Here is a 21,551-nt window from a genome sequence, read left to right as displayed (position 1 = left end):
TCAGAAGCACCGCTGGTGTCGACGTGTCAAGACCTCCATAAAAAGTCGATTTATAAGAATGAAAATAGAAGCATACGTATATCAACACATGCAACAATAAATCGGTTATGTTGTTTTGTCTTAGACGAATATATATATATATTTACATGAACACCAACGGTAAAAATTCTTATGGAGTTAATGCAGTGATCTACCTTTTTTTTTAATCTTAAATCTTCATTTCTTAGATCTAGGGGTCAGGGACGATTATGACGTCATTACACTATCACCACACCACACCCTCATCACACACCACACCCTCACCACACACCACACCCTCACCACACCACACCCTCATCGCACACCACACCCTCACCACACCACACCCTCATCACACACCACACCCTCACCACACCACACCCTCACCCTCACAAAGAATATAACCCCTTGAGTAGGATGACACTACACAAGCGGTTAAGTCATAGTATTCATGGGGTTAACTTCTCTGTTTACTTCACAACTCACAGGAAGTTAACCCCTTCAGCCAAAACTAATCCAGATGACCCTTATTATAGTGTAAATGATCCAGATTGATAATAATTTTGGTTGATATAAATCCAGATTATAATAATTTCAGCGTAAATAACTCCAAATAACAATCATTATTATGTAAGTTAAACCAAATTTTACAATCATTTCAGAGTATATGAATTAAGATTTACATTGATTACGGCATAATATAAATCCTGATTATATTCGCTTCAGTATATATAAATCCAGATTAAAATCATTTCACCATTATATAAATCCAAGATTACGATCATTCAAGAGTAAACTGAATTCAAATTTACAATCACTTTGGTGTAAATGAATCCAGATTTTAAAATCATTTCACCTCAACCTGAGAATAAATTTCGAAACGTACGGAGCGAGAGAGAAAAATAGTGTTTTTTTTTACAGGAATTATTATGTCCGTACACTCAGCAGCAGGCGTGTCCAGCTACGGTGGTGAGAGGGGCGTCGGTAGAGAAAGAGGAGGATAAGGAGAAGGAGAAAAGGCAACCGAGGAGGAGGAGTCAACTCGGACACACACATCTTACTCCTCCCACCTTCACTACGTGTCCATTATCTACCAACATCATGAGTTTTTACATCAATATAAACTCTCCCGAGGCTTAATTTTTTTTTCACCTTTCGAAAATTAAGATGTTTGAAGACTTATGATAAAATAGCGTTTTTAAGTATACCTGTGTGTGTAGCGTTGTTATTTTTAGCTGTGTTCTCTGTTTTGATGTTGCGAGTGAAGCCAGAAGTATAGAAACCGTAAGTTCAGTGTAGTTTTATCGTAAGTCAAATTATCAGTGCGACCATAAATACCTAATTTAAAACTGTATAAGTCTTAAAATGTGTAGATTATAAGACGAAACTAAAAACTGATTACACATTTCTAAACTTTCGTATTATTAGTAAAAAAATAAATGAAACTACAAGACCATATTTTAAATTATAAGACCAAAAAGAATTGAAACCCAAATATCAAAATTTAAATCCTATCTCTCCCCCCCCAAAAAAAAATATTGAAACCATTATTATGAGAAATAAAAAAACCCACACATTTATAAAGTATTGAAACCAAAGTAAAGAACAAAAATAAGGTCAAGGTTTCCAATAATAAAATACATTATTCTTAATTAACTTTCACATGAGAAATTAATTAAACAAAAAAATTGGTATGAAAATTACTATGTTTACGATCTGGTTTTATGGCAATGATTTGTCAAATGTTTCTTGCAATGTATAACTGCACTGTCTATGCACTGTACTTGTATACCTGCTCTGTTAATGTACGATATACACTGTCTATGTAACTCGCTGGAAAAAAATAGCTTCACGATTTTGTGCGATACAATATGACACAACAGACGAAGAATTTAGACAACCCTACAGAGACAACAGGAGTAATGGTGTTCATTTTGAAATTCATCGACTCGTTCCGTAAAGATACTTTTTGGAGCGAGTTGTTGAATCAATGGGAACTTGTGTGATAATTTTACTAAATATATACCTATCTATATCTCTATCTACTCACAAACTTTGCTAACTCCGTGAATTTGAGTGAGGCGTTGACTGAAGTCTTCGGAACCATCAGTGACGAATAATTTGTCTGGGAATATACAGGGTGTCTGAAAAGTTACCTCGGTCAATCAAACTTTTGGGACACTTTGTATTTAGTCATCCTGAAACTAAATAAAAAGCTTAAAATAAATTACGCTCATTAATTCTCGATGACTATATTTTCAATCTCCTTTTAATGCGATGATAATTCTAAAAAACCAATAATTTCTGGTACTATAAAGTAATAATGATGATAGTAATTAATTGCTTACATACCGTATGTAATTTACACTGTTTTTAATTTTACTGCATTTATTTTCTGATCTCTCTCTGACAATTATGCTGTTTGATTACCTTTATTAATATCTACGGAATTTAGTAATTAGTAAAATGAATAATGAGCTTATCTCACTATGCATATTCTAATTACTTATGGATGACTATAAAATAAATTACATACATCGCTAATGACTAATAAACATTGATACTGAGATTATGGCTTTTTAACTAATGGATATAAATAAATTACACTATTGTCTTGATTTTAGTTATACATATCAGATAAAACTGTATTTTTTCACAGTACTTTTGTTTTCCTTCAGATAATGATAAAGGAATATTCACACATGATCAAAACTTAATGTTCTTATTTATAACATAATATTAATGTTTTTATAATTATGATTTTTTCCATAAATTTATAAAATATTTGTAACATAATATCATATTTAATAATTCCTCCATAAATTATTCATTGAATTTCTTTTATATATCATAACGTCCATGAAACCATTATTTACTTCTTAATTTATATAGTTAAATTCCCTTCTACTATATACAGAAGACAAAGAGTATATTGTTATATCAGGTATACAATACAAAGTTTCCTACAGGTAAGTTATAACACAGTCCTTCAACAACACAAACACCTAACCTAACCTAACCATAAGCTAAATTAAAATGTATTGAAATTTTTATAGTCGTAAAAATCTGACTATTAGGATTTTAATAGCTCCTGAATTTTGAGGATTTTGGTTTTGTTTTTGTGAACCGATTTTGTAGTTTTCATGTAAATATATATATTTTTTCGGATGTTAACTTTATCTTCTTGATCCTTGAGATCTCAGATCATGACAGGGCTTGACCCCCTAACCCTTGACATCTCAGATCATGACAGGACTTGACCCCCTAACCCTTGACATCTCAGATCATGACAGGACTTGACCACCTGACCCTTGATATCTCAGATCATGACAGGACTTGACCCCTAACCTTTGACATTTCAGATCATGGCAGGACTTCACCCACTGACCCTTGACATCTCAGATCATGACAGGACTTGACCACCTGACCCTTGATATCTCAGATCATGACAGGACTTGACCACCTGACCCTTGACATCTCAGATCATGACAGGACTTAACCCCCTGACCCTTGACACCTCAGATCATGACAGGACTTGACCCCCTGACCCTTGATATCTCAGATCATGACAGGACTTGACCGCCTGACCCTTGACACCTCAGATCATGACAGGACTTGACCCCCTGACCCTTGATATCTCAGATCATGACAGGACTTGACCACCTGACCCTTGACACCTCAGATCATGACAGGACTTGACCCCCTGACCCTTGATATCTCAGATCATGACAGAACTTGACCACCTGACCCTTGACACCTCAGATCATGACAGGACTTGACCCCCTGACCCTTGATATCTCAGATCATGACAGGACTTGACCCCCTGAACCTTTTTTATTTATTGGGCACTCCCCTACATCCTTGTGTAAGGTGAAGCGCAGAAGCCTTTACAGCGCCATACAGGGAAGCATGCTAAGTTCATGCTTGCCTTTATGTCTCATGAGTTAAGGGCGTAGAAGCCTGAAGAGTAAATGTTTTATGTCATCAAGTTATTGGAAGCTCCAACAACTTTCCCTGAATACGAATTCGCAACTTTCGACTTACAACAGGTACCTACTTTACTGCTAGGTGAACAGGGACCAATGGGGGCTAGGAAGCATATCCAAACAACTTCCACCGGCCCGGGAATCGAACCCGTGACATCTCACTGACCCTTGATATCTCAAATCATGACAGGACTTGACCCCTGACCCTTGACATCTCAGGTCATGACAGATACTGATCTCCTGGATGTGCGTGCTGTCTACTTTCTAGTTAATCATATCAAGTACACACGCTCATGAAGGACCTATTATAAACACTGTAATCACTGGAGGTCATTTGACTCTCTCTCTCTCTCTCTCTCTCTCTCTTTCCCACCACTATATTATGATCGATGACCGCCATCATCCCCCCAATTTAGAATTATCGTCGTGTACTACATAATATTTACGTAATTTAGTTAACAAGTAGCTTAATGTATGTAAGAAGAGTATCACTGTTAACCTGAATTAGCATTTAAGTCATTTGATTAGTTTTTATATTATTATGTAAAATGGTCTTAGCTGAAGTGACAAAAACGATCTGAAATTGGTCTTAGAGGGAGCTGGTCTTAGTTGATCAGTCAGCCAGTCCGTCAGTCAGTCCAGTCATCTTAACTTCCACACACACACACACTAAAATTTCATAACTACATTTAGATATCATAATACGAATGACTAATAAGATAGATATTCAATACTAAAAACAAAAGTGACTCATCCAATTACAGAAAAAAAACGGATAAGCCAATTAAAACTGTAATTAAGATTTGAAAGTTGACCTAATAACCTTCATTAGTGTACAATTGTTTCAGCTAATCGCATATCATGAAGTTCCAATATTTGTCTTGTCCTTTCCTCACTAAATAATATAAGTATAATTGTATTTTATAATTACTAGTATAATAAATGAATCGAGTTGAAACAAATAACAATTATACATTCCAGAATATACCTATATAATTAGACACAGACGATATAATTTCAGTCTATCTTACGTAATTTTTTGGTATATATACTGAAAACCGAAACATAACTGTACCTAATCCTGAAAAATATCGTAAATTCATTTCTGATTCAACTCCATAAAAAAACCCAAAACAAACTTGATCTCTCGTGATAGTTAGTCGAAGGTAGAGGTGGAATATTAATGTCTTCCCTCCCTTCCCCTCCCCCCTTCCCCTTCCCCTTTCCCCCCCACACAGGTAATTATACGCTCTGAACCACACCATACACATTCCCTTCACTCAAGACCTACAAAAAATAATTGTAGAAATGTGAAGGGAAAAAACTCAAGAGGTATTAGTGACCATAGATAAGATCTTATAGTGTGTTGATATTATGCTTTACGAGGCTAATATGTTCGTTTTTTATAATATGTAAGCCATTATGTAGTATTTTATTAGTCTCATTTTCAACAAACCTTATATCTACTTATATTTTACAAAACTTATACCATATTACCCTTATATTTATCTTTATTATGCCAGGCTTATAATGAACCATCCTTATACCTTATCCCTTTTGGTCTTATTTAATGCTAATTAATTAACCTTATAGTACAGTATACCATCTACACCATCTTTAAACTTTCACTATAACAACTATCACTGTAGCAACCTCACACTCTAACAACCTGACGCTAACAACCACATACCGTAATAATCTGACTCTCTAGCAACCTGATATTAATAACCACTCACCTTAACAACCCCCACTAACAACCACACCACACCCTAATAACCACCACCAACAACCACACACCCTAACAACCCCCACTAATAACCACACACCTTAACAACCCCCACTAACAACCACACCACACTTGAACAACCCGGTCAATAATTACGCTACACCATTAACAAACAGAGGGCAGCTGTGTGGGAGTCAAATACATAGGGGCAGGAACTAGGCCATTACCAGTGGTCTGCTATACCCGGGGGGCTCCCACACCCTTGATAAGCAGATGCCGCCTGCCTACTGACCCGTGACGCTCACCCCTCCTCTACCTAGCTACCTGCTGGCTCTCTGCTAGATGGTCTACCACCTCCCCCCTGCTTGATACTTTTATGCTGCCTGCCCCCTCTGCTACATGACCTGACCTTTTCTACCTGTCACTTCTGCTACATGACCTGACCTTTTCTACCTGTCACTTCTGCTACATGACCTGACCCTCACTGATGCTACCTGTGATGCATGACCTGTTAAATTCATGTTCCTACTACCTGTTGTGATGCATTCTTAGGTTCCTTCTGTCTGATGGTCCTGCGAAGTGTTCTGGTTCTAACTGCACACACACACACACACACACACACACACACACACACGGAGGACTCCTAAAATAATTATTTGCTTCCATACTATGCCACAAAAAACAACAATCAATAAACGAATAAATGTAGAAAATAATTTTGAAATAGGTTTGGTTAGGTTAGGTTAGATTAGATAAGGTTAAATTAGGTTAGTTTAGGCTGGGTTAAATTAGGTAAGATTACGTAAAGTTAGATTAGTTTAAATTGAGCGAGGTTTGGTTAGGTTAGGTTATAGCTGCATTAGGAAATTGATTACAGATACAGGTATTCATTTCAGCTCATCCTAACATCCCACCCAGTAATTCTCAACCCACCAATATCAGTTTTATAGTGAGTGTTTATCTGTACTTGTGTTATAAGTGGTGCCCTCAGAGCCATTACCTGTGGTTTAAAGTCCCTTTACAAATGTTTCAACCCGATACTTAAATTTATGATCCTCTCAATGTTTCTTTTAATTGCAATTATCTACAAATTTAATTAAACTTGTGATAAAAAGATAATAACGATTTGATTTCTGTTTATTTTTTCTTGCCTTCTTATATGACCTAATGACTATAAAGAGTGGAATTTAATTAAGTAATTAACTGGTAATGAGGTATTTTATATCGATGTGTAAATGGTAAATTGAGAGAATGGTGATAATTCAGAGGAGTAATTATAGATGGAGTAGAGAGAAGGGCCAGTCTGGCAGGTCATTACACCACCAGCATCAACCAGGTGATAAATGTCTTATCTTTTGTTTGCTCTTGTTAAAGTGAGAAGCTGTTTAGATAATTGGCAAATTTATTACCCTAAAAAACCCTAACCCGGACGACAAATTTGACACATCCAACGTACAGACTTGAGCACATAGATAAGTACACACACTCATATGGACGTAAATAATGACACACAGAGTTGAGCACATAGATACGTACACACACATATATATGGACGTAAGTAATGACACACAGACTTGAGCACATAGATACGGACACACACACACACACACACACACACACACACACACACACACTTCAAACACAAAATTATTATACGAAGCATGAACAAAGCACATTAGACACACATAATCGCTCTGGCTGTCATCTTAATTTACAAATGTTCCTAAAAGGTTTTAACAGGTAACTCAAGAAATGCCTACCTTAACACAGTGCTTCGTTAAACAAGTCATAAAGAAATATGTTTACACGATGACACTAAAATGATTTTTGTTATGGAAGAGAAATGATTGACTTTTGATGTTATGTTTTTTGTTGTTATAATCTGATATGGTAAGATTGTATTATTATTATTATTATTATTATTATTGTTGTTGTTGCTGTTGTTGTTGTTACATGCGTCTTATATGCGGTAAGAAGCACGAAAATAAATATAATTTCAACCTCCTTTAACTCTCACAACACTTCCTACTCCTCACCTCTCACCTACCAGTCACTCCTCTCACCCCCCTCCCTCCTCCCTCCCCTCCAATCACCCCCCCACCCCCGCGACTCTGCCTCCTTCCCCCCCCCCGGCCAGTGGAGCCGTATGATGACCGCCAAACGTGGCTCTAAAAATCTAAACTAGTTTATCGAGCTGCTGGAAGACCCATTTACAGCCTTATGACCTCACACTAGTTTATTACAGGAACCAGTTGTAGGTCATGGGGGGTCAATGCTCCGCGATAAATGCTCCTGACCTACGCTCCAGAGACTACACACATACACACACACACACACACACACACACACACTCCAGAGACCAATGCTACAGACAAATACCCCAAAGACCAAGAACCAATGCTTCATGAATCTTAATAATCCAGAGACCATAAAGAAGAACACTTTAAAGACCAGGTTAGAGACCAACTGCCTCTTCACCATTATCGCAACCATCCACACTCCAGACCATTCACTCCAGACCAATTTCCCCTTACCACTATTACAGACCAATTTGCTAGACCAGTTTTGCAGTGTGTGTGTGTGTGTGTGTGTGTGTGTGTGTGTGTGTGCGTGTGTGTGTGAGGATGATTATATATAAGTCAAAGTCAAGACGAGGTAACTCAGGTGAGATCAAATATTAATTACCTGACCACAAATGAGAGGGCTTTTACCTGTTTAGATTATACGATATTGAGTGATTAAGAATGACCCTAGACTAAGATGGTTAGTTATAGGTCAGATGTGATCCAATTCTAATAGACTCTCTCTAACCTAGCATGACCTAACCATTAGTAACAGAGCGCATGGGTATTGGTGCTTCTCGTTACTGGGGGCTATTGTTGGGAGACTATCTTTATTGGGACTATTGATGGGACTATCTTTATTGGGGACTATCTTTATTTGGATTATTATTATTGGTTGTAATTAGTAACAAGGATCAGAGTCACGGGGCTCAGAAGGGTTAGGCCCATTAGGACTAGACCCCAATCATGGTTAAGTCTAGGGCCCAATTGACCAATCATCTTCCAAGACTTTTAATGGCCATAAAGTCGTCTTCCATCATAGGCCTTCAGTGTATTGGAAGATTAAAAAAAAACATCTTTATAACCAAGAAATTTTGATTATTTAAATTGTTATTATTACTTTTAGTCTCTTCATTTCTAAGTTAATTTGAAGGTTTATTAACTTAGATCTAAATATATTTGGTAAGTTAATATGATCATGAATTGTTTATTGGCTTCTTTGTTTTGTTCTTAAGAAAATATCCTTCAATGGCGAAAATATTATAATTATCAGTCAGTTCAAATTTGGCGGGAACTGGGCTGACAAACTTGGACAAAAATCTGTTCCAAATATTACTTTATGAGGCACTTCCGATTTCTACCATAGATCCTTAATTAATCGGTATCGTTGTTTTCGGTGTGTGGATTAAGGATGTCCTCATTAGCATAATTAAATATTAAAACTTCATATTCTAAGGTACTATTAATTAAGAAACTCGAGAGCAAATTGTTATTTATTGTTCTAATTCTTACAAATTTGTAAATCTTTATCTCGTAATAATTTCTCTAAGTAAATGCATTTTTTCCTATCTACTTGTTACGGTTCTTCGTGGTCTGGCCTATAAAGTGTCTACTGAATATTAATTAAGAACTCTATTATATTTACGAGGTCACATATCTTGTAATCGGCTAATAACTAACCAGAATATTCCGCTTATCCGAAGTTTAACTCGGCAAAACTTTACGGATAACTGATATTTAGTGTTAAGCTGGCGTAATATATCCCTGAGGACCGTTACTTCGCTATATTTCATTATCCTTAAAAGGGAGAACTTGATTATCAGTAACTCATAGACGGTACTCAATATTTTCCCCTCCAGAAAGTTGGCCTGTATGGATGACCCAGAATATGACCTGAGTTTATTTTCCTTTTAGCAATTTAATGATGAAAATCCAGATATAATTATGGATACAGGTGAAGGTACAAAGGTGCAGTTACAGGTACTGTTATAAATACGGGTATACATATAGCTACCAGTACAGATATACACACACACACACACACACACACACACACACATTTCATGTAGATCCACACACACAAATATATATATATATATATATGCAAGTAAATCACTGTAGGTGCAAGGTGATCTAGGTGATATGTATTACTCTTCTAGTCTGTACTCACCCTGAAGATGTGAATTACACGAAAGCGCTTGGGAACTTCGTGTTTTCTTCCTTGTGGTTATCAGCATATATATATATATATATATATATATATATATAATTTCCTGTATTTGAATAAACCTTTTAAATCTGACTCCGCATCTGAATATTATACTTTCAAGTTGTTATCGTTATCTTCGTTAATAAACATATATGATATATTCATCTCACGGAACCAATTACACATGAACTCGATATCAGAAACATATTTTTACTGGCACTCCAACCTAAACAACCAACTTCAGAATCTTCTCTTAAAACGCCGTTCTTACGTTACCGTCAACTACGTTAATTATATCCCATTACTGGTGCTAAGTCAACGTCTCTAGTTTAGGTAATGTCCGTGTATTTTTTTTATATATTTTTGTGTTTTTGCTTAATTCAATACGTTAGGTGCATTTTTATATCATCAGGTAAGAGGAGAGTTTACCTTACTAATATTTACTGATCGTCGCCTTGTACTTTACTAATATTTCTAGATAACCTTCCTGCTCCTGGCATTAGGATTAATCTCTTTCCACCCACGACCTACAGGTTACTGCAGCCACACCACCTGGAGACGCCCAGTCAGGTGATCAGTTAAGACTTCCCAGAGCCGCCCGGACACCTGCAGCAGACGAGTGTCAGCTACTGTTTGGATGTAGAAACATTTTGAAAATTTTTCTGAAAAATTCTAAAATATTTCAGAAAGATTCTACAAAAATTCTGAAACATTCTAAGAACTTTCAAAAACATCTAAAAAAAATTAAAAAATTCTAAATTTGTCGGAAATATTAAAAAAAAAAAAAATCAAAAGCATTCTAAAATTTTCAGAAACAGTCTTATTACTTGTATTAACTTTTCCTTTTTTCCACCTGTTTTTAACCTGACTCAGTAATAACAGGGTGATTTGTTTATTCGTGAACCCTAAATAATTCCCATACACTAACAACAATATCACTTAGGAACCTATTATTTAGCGTAAATGTAGCGTAAAGTTACAGAAGGACCTGACGCGATCCACAAAATTAATTCCCTTAAGTTATATCTGGGATACGAAGTTGGTGTGGAATGGTTTTATACAGTATATATATCGACTATTAGGCGACATTGTGGGATGGCACTGTATTGACTCGTGTAGGGTAATAAGAGTCGGATCTACATGGTCGGTTATATGGAGGGTCGACTCTGTTGTGGTGTTGTGGGATGGTGTTGTGTGAGGTGGTGTCTGGAGGCGGTGTGGGTGTGAGTTTTTACTTGGAGAGCCAGGTCAAGGCGGGGGAGAGTGAGGGGGAGAGAAATAGCTGAGGAGAGATTTGAGGTAGAGGGGAGGGGAGAGATGATAGAAAGGAAAGGAGAAGGATGGAGAAATATAATGGTGGAAGTACGTTAAATTAAAGAGAGAGAGAGAGAGAGAGAGAGAGAGAGAGAGAGAGAGAGAGAGAGAGAGAGAGATTAACATGTGCAGTAACAACAGTGGAAAAAGAGAAGAAAAGAGAGATAAATACATGGCATAGAAAATAAGAGGAATTAAGACACAGAAGCGAAGTAAAGATGTATTAAATAAAGAGAAAAAAATTAAAAGACGCCTTAAAAAATAATATATGGCTCATAAAGGAAGATTTTAGGGCAGTAGAAATAAAAGGTTTGAAGGGAAATTAAACCAAAATATCTAAGATCTTCAGAGAAAAAAGATTGAAGATCAAGAAAACACGTGGAAAATATAAGAACATTTTTTCTTTTTTCCTTTACTATAAAATCTCTGGTTGAAAGAAACACAAGATCCAAATAAAAAATACCATTAAAATTATACTGATGCTCAACTTTAACTAGATATATTTTCTTACCACCAATTAAGGGCGACACTTGAGTTACAGTATCTTTGGGAAAACATCCTGGTGTTAGTTAACGTATCTAGTTAAGGCAAAGTATCAGTGTAAATTTCGTGTTTTTTTTACCTTAATTGGTTTGATGCAATTAGGAGTGGACATCTTCAGGTAGGAGGAAAACTCAACACACGGAACTTTGTGAACCCGGAGCCTGGCCATATTAGGAAGCTGCGCCCTCTTTTATCAGAAGAGTAATCGCAAAATTTGGTCTTTTTCCTTCCACTGGTCAATGGGAATAGTGCGTGACAAACCCACTGACTTATTGTGTGACAGACGAACGAACTAACAGACGGAGGCAAAATTGTACGCAGTTTGTGGACAGACGCACATGTTTGATGCTACCGTCGAATATATCTGCCATTTCAACTAATTTTTGGGTCAATTCATTTTATTCCTGAAACATAATCTTCATTTACCTGCGGAGAGCCATGATCCCTCACACACTTGACCCTTAATAATTTCTAAAACATAATTAACTCTTGTTTATTTTTCACATTTACCTCAAATTAATCACAAAATATAATTACACCTCCTTAATCTGCAAACAAATTAAATTTCACCTCATTATTCTGAGACACTGTGAGTCTCGTCTCCTTGTTCCAGCCTCCTCAATCTCCTCATGGAACTTTTAGCTGAACATTTACCATAAACCCGCTTAGTGGTGAGACAATGTTATGTGTGTACAGTACAGGTGACTTTAATATTGCTTCTCTGGGACCCAAACCTTAAGGCGACTCAAAACAAATAGTGTACAAAAGTCAGTAAAAGTTAACAAAAGTAAAAAAAAAAAAGTAAAAAAATAACAAAAGTAAACAAACTTAATAAACGCGAAAAAATAACAAAAGTAAACAAATTTAACAAAAATAAACAACGTGTCAAAAGAAAACAAAGTAAACAAATGTAAACAATGTTAATAAAACTAAACAAAGTTAACTAAAGTGTAACAAAGGTCTGGGTTAAACCTGTTGGTCGCCAGACAAGGAGGGAAGTTTTTCTAGGAGCGGTGAGAGAGAGAGAGAGAGAGAGAGAGAGAGAGAGAGAGAGAGAGAGAGAGACTGTGTGTGTGTGTGTAAAAACGTCCATGTGTACGCACCAGCTCACTCATATCCATAAACGTTTTGAAAGTACACTCTTAAATTTCAAGTATAAATTTGTACACAACAATTAGTTCATTCTGTTACACTTGTGTCTTGAGTGTGTTCATTAAGTCTCTCTCTCTCTCTCTCTCTCCACAGTAACACCTCCACTAATTAGGTTCCTGAGTTAAGTACGTCAAATTATAACTTGCTTAATGATGAACACCGATGGTAACTCACTCACACACTGCTCTCTCTCTCTCTCCGTACATTTATCTATATGTCATTCTTGATTTTCTTTTCTTTATCTCTCTCTTTTTATCCTCCCTCATTCTACGACTCTCTCCTTCCCTCTCCGTCTCTTCCCTCTCACTGTTGGCAGGTCCGTCATGGGTGAGCTCTTTTCACCTGGTCATGTACCTGTCCACCTCGAGGCTTGACCTGGCCTGACCTGACCCTCACACAGGGCCTTAGTGGTGGGGCAGCCCGTGACCGTCTCTCTTGGTCTTGGCCAACACGACGGAAAGAGAGTGAAAGAGAGAGAGAGGGAGAGAGAGGGGGGTGGGAGAGGAGAGGGAGAAGAGTGGAGAGAGGGAGGAGGAAGAGAGGGGAGAGGGTGGAGAGAGGGAGGGAGAAGAGAAGACGAAAAGGGGAGTAAAAATAAAGATACGAAGAGAAAAACAGAGAGAGAGAGAGAGAGAACCCACAGAGTGTTAATGACCCTGACAGAGAAGAAAGAAAGCAACAGTAAAAAGAGAAAGAGACAGACAGAGAAATAATGAGAGACGTCAATACTCAATAGCGCTACGAAAGAAGAAGTAGAGATAATAAAAAAAGAGAAAGAAGGAGAGAGACAGAGGGGAATAAAGATAATAAGAAATATAAATAAAATCAATAAACGTACACCACAAACTATCATTTATTTCAGAACGAGAGGCGTAAAGACACAAGTACACGACCAAGAGAGTGGACGTCACCTCTGGTTAGGTTTTCTTGAGCAAATATCCTAACCTAACTTAACCTACCCAATCCTGACATCACTTCCCTAACAAACTCTAGTCCTACCGATTTCACAACTACCTATTAATTTAAGCACTAATACCATCACTACTACTACCACCATCACCACCACTTTTACTATCACCACAACCACCAACACTATTACCACCCCCACTACTACTACCACACCCCACTACTGCCACCACCCCCACCACTACTACCACACCCCACCACTGCCACCACCCCCACCACTACCATCACTACAACCAACACCATCACCTACACCACTACCACCCCCACCATTACCATCACACCCCACCACTGCCACCACCCCATCACTACAACCAACACCATCACCTACACCACTACCACCACCACTACTATCACCACCATTCTTTCCCTCAGAACTACCATGACAAGAACAAATGCCTCATCTACCCCATCTGCCTGGACTCATTACCCGGCAGTGTGTGACGGTGTGAGACAGGAGCTCCAACAGAAGGCTCCCTTACGTCACCCTGAAGAGTGACGTCTAAAGGCTCTCGGCCCTTGACATCATTGTGGCCCCAAACGCGCACATTAGTAAGCGTCAATTAAGCTGTGTTGTTAATAAGGGGGGGGGGATGAAACAAGGACTAGTTAAGCGGGTGATTAATGATCAGAAGCGAAAGTTCAGGGAGTATGAGTGACATAGGTGAAGGAGGAGGAGTAGGGAGAATCTTGATAACGGGGATGTGGAGTGGAGGATGAATAAAAGGAAAGGAAGGAGTGGAAGAGAGAAAGAGCGTGAAGGTGGAGAAAGAGAAGGAAGAAGGTAAATGGTGGAGAAAAATGCCACTATCTTCCTGGGGTCCTGAGAGAAACCACATCCTTATGGTCGTTCCTCTCTCTCCTGGCTCGAGTAAGGATAATAAGGTGTCACCATACAGAACAATGTAATCTATTCAGGTGGTAATAATTAACTAGTTACGCAACGACCTTTATAAAGATTAATGATAAAACTCTCCTTAAATTGTTAAAGTATCTGATAGTATCTTCTTCTCGTTGGCTTCTTCCCCCTTTCCCTTTCTCCAAACACCAAACATGTACATACTTCACTTACTTTCACCCACAATAACCTGACCATCTGAGCTCTCTCTCTCTCTCTCTCTCTCCTTTCTTCCTCTCCATTACTTTCTCTCTTTTATCTCCTACTCCTCTCTATCTCACCCCTCACCACTCCCCATTCCTCCACCTTTCTTACCCCTCATCTCTCACTCCTCCTCCATTTCTCCTTCCGTCCCCGTGGCCAGAGAGGAGTAGGTTCAGGGGTGATATATGAATATTCATGTGGCGTTGATGTGATAGTGGATCAAAGGAGTCAAGTAATGGTATCTCTTGTGACATGTATGGGCAGGAGTGTCTGTCTCTCTCTCTCTCTCTCTCTCTCTCTCTCTCTCTCTCTCTCTCTCTCTCTCTCATCTGGTTAGCCTAGGTTGCGTTAGGTTAGGTAAAATTAAGTTAGGTTGGGTTAGGTTGATTGGGGTTAGATTAGGTTAGGTTAAGAGATTACTTTCCTCAGCGAGACTACACCAGTGACGGGCTCTTAGCCATCCTCGATTTCTTGAGCTGAATATTAATGAGTATCTTCCTTCCTTGGGTGACGTCAAGCGCGTGTTCCAAGTTTGGGTCTTATTTAGGTTGTGTTAGTCCACCCTCCTTTCTGACTTACCCAACGAGGATTTTTCAGTGAGAGGGATTTTTTTTGACCGAATACGTCTCTTTGAATGTGCTACAGGGGGTGTTATCAGTCCCTCAGTCCCTACACTAATACAGGTATGATGAATTTTTATGTAAATTTATCATCCTCCTCACAAATAACTTCTTTCGGTACTAAATAATTCTCTGTGTACTCGTGAGACCAAAACTATTCCTTTATTCAGAGATATTAAACAAAATCCGTCATAAGTGAGACATATAATGAACTCCTGATGAATTTATTACATAGATAAGAACAAAAATTTATGGCTCCTCGGTGTTGAGTGATCGTTTATGTCTTAATGAATATTGCAGTGGGACAAAAACTCGGAATGGTTTCTTATACAATTAATATAACCTGAGAAAAAAAATAAGGTAATTTTTCTTAAATAATAAATAACAGTAGGAAAAAATTTGAGGGTATTTCTTGTACAATTAATATGTAAATTATATTTCCTAAAATACTTCAGAAAAATTAATATTGATGTTTTTTTTTCTTCACATTTTTGGTTGAGCGAGCAAGAGTATAGAGCGATGCCTTAGAGATTATTAATGGAGGCGGTGTGTGTGTGTGTGTGTGTGTGTGTGTGACTGACTTATAATGTTTCTTTCACGCGAGGGAGAACTTTTGTTAACACCTCTCACAGAATGCACTGCCGGGTGTAGGACCAAACCCACACTAACGCACGTATGGCCTCTCACCACAATAGTTTTTATATAAAGATGATTCTATATATACCAACAAGTGAAAGCCATCAGTATGGAAACCATTTACATTCATAATAGGTCGGGGCTCAAGGCTATACTACCAAATCTCTTTAACTCGAACCCACGATACAGTGAACAGCAGCAACCGCATAAATGGAACTTGAGTTTTGGGATAAATTATGATATTTACATTACTCTAGAAAGGGATCGGGGTGTGAAGGTTGGGATTCATGTTTTAGAGTTTCGAGACAGAGACTTCAACTATCACCCACACCAACAACCGCCATCACCTGCAGTTCCGTATTGATCTTATAATAACACTAATAATTGGCAAACTTCTAAAAAAAAAAAATTGAATTACCTTGTGATCTGTCAAGCGGTGTCTCGTAGCTATATACTCGTTGGGGCTGTCGTCCACAATACGTAATCCTTAAGTTTAGGAATTTGGAGCACCGGCCGAAGGTTTATCACACATACCTCCCGTATAGTAAGGTCCTCACTGTCACTATCACCAACACTTTTCACTATCACCACCACTGTCACTATCACACTCTCTCCCTCACAGTGATCACCAAAGTACTGAGGTATAACTCATACAGCCTCGACCTTATCACCTGAGTCAGTGCACTTGGCCAGGATAACGACCAAGGTAAACAACCCAACCACAGTAGTTCGGTCGTTAGCGCATTAATTGATCATTTCCCTTTTAAGACACTTGTTACATATTCATATTTTTATTTTATTTTTGTATATAAGTTTTGTGATATTTAAAGGTAATTTATTAAACATTGTTTCGTGTTAGGAATTATTGTGTTAGCAGAAAGTCTTTTAGAGGGAGTCTCTTAGCGTATAGGACTGGTTTTATATAAATTAATTTTTAACTAAAGTAGTTTTTTTCATCGCACACACACACACACACACACACTCAATTTACACGTTATACATTGTTCACGATGAATGAAAAAAAAATTGTTCACTGGTTGAGTACAAAAGTTAAGGGTAGGGTAGGTGGGCAGCGTCAACACAGTGCTTCAGTGTCAACACCAAGTTCTCTCCTCACCCTCCTCACACGCCTTACTCCCTCACCCTCCTCACTCCCTCATCCTCTCCCCCACACGGTTTCCGCCACGCCATTTGTCAACACCAGGTGAAGGACTGAGCGACCCCCAACCCCCAAAAAAAACACTGGTCGAGTGACTGTTCATTTCAGATTCAAAACATTTACTCACAAACAACATCACACGTAATGAAGAAACAACATCCGTATTAAAGCGACGGAGAGCGAGTGTAAAAGTGTCTTCATTACCTCTGAGACAGGGACCCCTCCCCCCCTCCCCTCTCCTGACGTCAAGGGCCCGAGTTGTCCACCAATCAGCTCCATCTATACAAGAATACTACCCAATCATTCATAAGTTTAGTATTGCAACCGTGCCACATGTACAGTCACCCACAAAAGTCCTGTCACCTCTCCTCCTGAACCATGAACCCCGAGGCTGATGAATGTGAAGCTTTATGGATAGAATGATGCATCAGTGTCTACCTCTTGGGGATTATGGAACAACTGGAGAGGCAACAAGACTTTTGTGGGTGACTGTACTGTACGTAAACGTCACCACAGGTCGTAAAGATTGATTATAAATGAATCAAGTTTAAATTTTTAATAGAATTCATGATTTCAATAAACTGATTTACATATAACTTATTACTATGGTGGATAAATGAGTTTAGAACTTTTGTATGTGAACCTAAACAGACGATTCTAATCTTGGCAATTCTAATTAAGCGAAAGTGTATTTTGATTACCGTGACCAATACATTATAAATGGAAATTCGTGGATTGTGTGATAATTGTCATAAAAATACACAAGTCAATAATTATGTAGAATGGGTTAATACTCGTTTAATGTATAATAGTTATAAAGTTATGAATAACATGAATCCACGTATTTGATATATATGAATAATGTACAATTTTGATGCAGTGAATTGTGTGGATAACAGGATGGTTCTAAAGAACTGAATGTATTAATTTTCTTGACTATTACAAATAAAACTGATGAATTAAAATATCTCATTACAAGGAACTAAAACTGATACACAAATTTTGGTTTGACGAAGATATATTTTCTGAGGCCGTTAATGAGTATCAAATTTGTTATGAGATTTTTAACCTCCCCAAAAAGTCTATAATCCCGGTACAACAAACTGCGTAGATATATATTACAGTGAGTTACATTACAACACCGAAAAGTAAATACCAAGAGATTAATTGCAAGAACACATTGTTGACGCGGACACCTTAACATTTACAGAAGGTAAACACTAAACTGTTACTTAAATAGTGCTAATGTCACGTACTGCCTTAATAAGTGTTTGTTATACACTACTGAGGTGATGGTGCACTTGGGGAACTATCACGTTAAAGTAACCTTATTCTTGTGATGTATAATACCAACACCACAGACGCACTATAGCAAGGGATCAAGAAGTGCTTTTACCTGAGGCACTGCGGGTCTTGTCGTAAACTGAGAAAGACTCCCTCACGTGGAAAAATATTGGCAATCAGTCAGTTAAGAAAGGCGGACACAGGATTAACTACACAGTGCTGGTAGGGATGAAGGTCATCGGATGTTCATGGAAGTGAATGAAGCAATAAGTTATTACTGGACCCTGAGATGCTGTTCAGAGCTAATAAAACTGCTTTTGACCTTTGGCTTTCACCTGTGACCTTGACCTTTGATACAGAGAGTTGAAATTGGTATTCTGTGTTTCGTTTAGAGATTATAAAAAATTTACGAGAAATATTAGAATATCCGTGTCGATACAAGAGTTATGTTCTAGACAATCAAAAATTCATCTCCACAGGAAGAACACTCTCCAGTACCTAGTTGTTCGAGGGTTGTGAGTGGCCATACAGTCTCCAGGCTCCCCTGCACCAGGCGGGGACTCCCTCACCTCCTGCTGGTTGAGGAGGACATGGTGGGGCCCCAGCAGCCCTTAATACTACCTACCTGAAGGAGTGGACAAGTTAACCGACGAAAATGTAGTACTGTATATCCTGGTTAATATGACCAACCTGATATTACATAGCATACATATATTAATGATACCCTATATTGTTTACACACACACACACACACACACACACATACACACACACACACACACATATATATATATATATATATATATATATATATATATATATATATATATATATATATATATATCGTGTTTCAGCAGTGCACTTTCAAAAGGATTAAGAGAGGCACTACATCACAGGTAAGGTTGTTATTAAGTAATAGAGACTTACTGCCCGTCACGACCTGCACACTGTTGTGTCTCATTACACCTGTTGGTGATGAAACACTTCAGGAGATTAACACCTGTAACCTCCTCACCTGTGACAGCATTATACTCACACACAAAAGGCAGGTAAGGTGTGACTCACCCTCAGGTAGGCCTCAACTTTCATCCGAGGATGAAAATTGTAAGTTATCCCACAGGTCAGTAAGATCACCGAGTGGCTGTGAGAGTTTGTCTGTTTCAGGATAAAGCTTGACGGAAGGACGGTGACGCAGGCGAAGTGACGACGAATCTTCAATTTCTTCAAAAACACACAAGTTGAAAACAATGACTCGCACAATAGGTAACAAACACTGACTAAAAATATACACTTGTGCTTGGATGCCCAAAGATCTAGGGTACACCGAACATCATCTTCCTCAACTGGTGATGGAAAAACACATCTACTTAAGGCACACAACAGTCTCAGGTGTGGACGTGAGTCAATTTGATGTATTTTCAAATGATCAGTTGAGGTATAAAATATCTTTGAGAATCTGTAGCCATTTGCTGTAACTGATAATTACAAAAAGGAGGATTTTAATTTCATCTCTAACAACCATGATGTAAATGACTCGGGGATTAAGAATAGATTGGGAGAGAAAATCAATACCGAATCCTCTAATCCTTTACGGAAATACCAGCCATATATCACACTATTATGATATTTATATTAACTAAGATGTTACTTACGTAAGGATAACAACAGTTCTGGTAATGTAATTATCATTCGTATGAGACAAACTAAAGCTTTGGCTCCGGGGTTGGATACTCACTTTAATACCGTACAGATACTGAGTTCGGGAGCTGACTGTCTGTACCCCGGGACGGAAGCTGTATGTCCCGTCCAGCTGAGGGTGTGAGCATATTGACAGTGGGAATGTCACCTACTGTTCATTACCTGTGTGTGTGTGTGTGTGTGTGTGTAAATGTATGTGTGCCTGCATAGTGTACAGTACATGTATGTATCTGTACATATGCCTGTGTGTTACTGACAGTACACACACACACACACACACACAGTCCCTGGGTGTACCAGCAACAACACTCCCTCGTTCCATAAAAAGGTAGTTAGTAGCAGTGCCTGGTCCTCCCACCTCCACCCCGGCCAAGATAACATCAGCGGAGTTATATTATGTCCAGTGATCAACTAGCAGTCAGAGAAGCTCGTGACGGAGAACGCTTCATATATCTCTCTCAATAACAGCTCCCATCTCGGCTTTGTTTGCGGGAATTTTTCGAGCCCGGGTTTGATCCTCGATGTGATCATCCTCTGAGGAACCCAAGACGCTAATAACTCAATGATTCCAAGCCGCGTCGTCCGGGATTTCCACCTCTGGGTGCTGAGGCTCCAAGGGTCATTATGGCCCTAGTTTCCCACGGCTCCGACGAAGCCCCAGTAATCGAGAATCGTGGCGAGTATATCTGGGTCCCCCCGGTAATTATAACTTTAAATCGAGCATGAAAATGACGGGGCAAGAGAGAGGCAAGAGGAGGTACGTGGTAAGGGTCAAGGACACCAGTATTGATGGCATGATAATCGATCTTGGAGGTGTAACGTGTCAGCTTCGTGCTCCTCCAACCCTGAGAACAAGAACGATCTCGCTCACGTCACTTGCTATCTCCATCTTGCTCAATATATATATATATATATATATATATATATATATATATATATATATATATATATATATATATATATATATATATATATATATATACATAGAGAGAGAGAGAGAGAGAGAGAGAGAGAGCAATTAGTTGAACTTCTATCGTTGCTTTAGGTAAGCCGGTTACCTGTACCTGACACACAATAC

General features: G+C 38.3%; 1 long non-coding RNA gene across 4 annotated transcripts in view; it reads right to left on the bottom strand.

The window, feature by feature from the left end:
• Nucleotides 1-21,551, bottom strand: part of LOC121864674 — a 195,439-nt gene that overhangs the window by 165,313 nt on the left and 8,575 nt on the right. Inside the window, exon 1 of one of the 4 annotated variants that reach the window (XR_006088636.1) lies at nucleotides 19,274-19,493. The exons of the other annotated variants lie outside the window; for them this stretch is intronic. This is a non-coding gene — a long non-coding RNA (uncharacterized LOC121864674). Of the gene's footprint in view, nucleotides 1-19,273; nucleotides 19,494-21,551 lie in introns of those variants that run through there. 4 annotated transcript variants of the gene reach the window in all.

Source organism: Homarus americanus, unplaced genomic scaffold (genome assembly GCF_018991925.1).
Source record: "Homarus americanus isolate GMGI-L3 unplaced genomic scaffold, GMGI_Hamer_2.0 scaffold57965, whole genome shotgun sequence".
NCBI lineage: Eukaryota > Metazoa > Arthropoda > Malacostraca > Decapoda > Nephropidae > Homarus > Homarus americanus.
Note: the sequence above shows the minus strand (reverse complement) of the source record. Positions and strands in the feature narration are given on the sequence as shown.